Here is a 1,880-nt window from a genome sequence, read left to right as displayed (position 1 = left end):
TCTCTCTCTCTCTCTCTCTCTCTCTCTCTCTCTGTCTTTCTCTTTCTCTGTTTCTCTGTTTCTCGCATTTTCTCTCTCCCTCTCCCTCCTCCCTTCTCTCCCTCTCTCTCACCCACTCACACTCCTTTCTCTCTATCCAGCGCCATCAGTAACATTGACCAGCGGTGAACCAGACGAGAAGGACCTTTCTCACGCCCTGGGTCTGGGTACAGGACTAGGCGCCACCTCCGTGGTCCTCATTTTTGCCCTCGTCATAGCCGCTGTCTGCACGCTGAGGAGTAGGAGGAGGAAGAAGGTAGGAGGGGGAGGAAGGAGGAGGGGGAAGGGAGGAAGGGAGGAGAGGGAGAAAGTGAGGAGGGGGGATAGGAGGAAGGCGAGAAGGTAGGGGAGGGGGAGAAAGGGAGTAAGAAGGAGCAAGGGAGGAGGGGGAGGAAAGGAGGAGGGAAGGAGGGGAGGAAGGGAGGAGGGGGAGAAGGGATGATGTGGAGGAAGGGAGGAGGGGAAAGGAGGAAGGGAGGAGGGGAGGAGGGGAGAAGGGGAGGAAGGGAGGAGGAGGGAGAAGGGAGGATGGGGAGGAAGGGAGGAGGGGAAAGTAGAAAGGGAGGAGTAGGAGGAAGGGAGAAAGGAGGAAATGGGAGGGGAAGAAGGTAGGAGGAGAAAGGGAGGAAGGGAAGAAACGAGGAGTGGAGAGAAAGTAGGAGGATGAGGAGGTAGAAAGGAGGAGCAAAGTAGGTGGAGGAAGAGGGAAGAAAGAAGAAGCTAGGAAAGGAGAAAGTAAGAGAAGGAAAAGGGAAGGAGGAGGATGGAAGAACAAGAAAGGATGTTGGAGGAGGAAGAAGGGAGGAGGGGGGGATAGAGGGAGAAGGAGAAGGAAGAAGGTAGGAGAAGGAAGAAGGAACCTGAAAATCTGTTCGCTAAGTGCGTGATTCTATATGTTCATACAAGACTGTGACGAACAGCCTAGGAGATGTGTTAGTTTGTATGTTTGTTTGTTTGTTGTTTTAGTTCGCTTGCTTCTACTAATCCTTTGCTCTATGTTGTAACTGTGGTAATTATGCAGCCAAATTACAATAGTGGGGGTGATGGCGATGAGGTAATTTTGTTATTCTTGGTGGTGGTTGTGGTGACCGGTCCGATAGTGATTTTAACACATGGTTTGATGTCGGTGCTGATGGTATTGTTCATGTTGTTGCTTATGATGATGTCGCTGTTATTGCACACACACACTTTCTCTTACACACACACACACACACACGCACAGACACACACACATACACACACATACACACACATACACACACACACACACAAACCCTCCCTCACACACACACACACACACACACACACTCACACACACTTACACACACATACACTCTCTCACACGCTCACACACCCTCTCTTTCTCTTTCTCTCTCTCACACACACACACACATACACACATACAAACACCCTCACACACACACACTCACACACACACACACACACACACACACACACACACACACACACACACACACACACACACACCTAGACACTATGACACGTTCTGGTAATCATTCCCGTGAGTCCATACCCTCGTAAGCTGTCATATTGACTTGCATTTACTTGTTTTTCTATCCTTGGCTTTAATTTCAGCTCTCTTTTCAAATCGGTTCTTCTTAATTAGTTTTTCTGCCTTTGAAGACCACCATAGAATGTAGCTTTTGCACTGGCGTTAGTGCGCTAATGAATGTGTTGAATGGACTTTCCTTGAGCAGGAGGAATCAAAGACTTTGACTTGTTTAAAGAGGGAAAATAATTTCTATCGTGCAGACTCTGAAAGAGTTACTGGCGTTTTTCCAGGCTGCCCCCCCCCTCTCTCTCTCTCTCTCTCTCTCTCT

Source organism: Aplysia californica, unplaced genomic scaffold (genome assembly GCF_000002075.1).
Source record: "Aplysia californica isolate F4 #8 unplaced genomic scaffold, AplCal3.0 scaffold00644, whole genome shotgun sequence".
NCBI lineage: Eukaryota > Metazoa > Mollusca > Gastropoda > Aplysiida > Aplysiidae > Aplysia > Aplysia californica.
Note: the sequence above shows the minus strand (reverse complement) of the source record.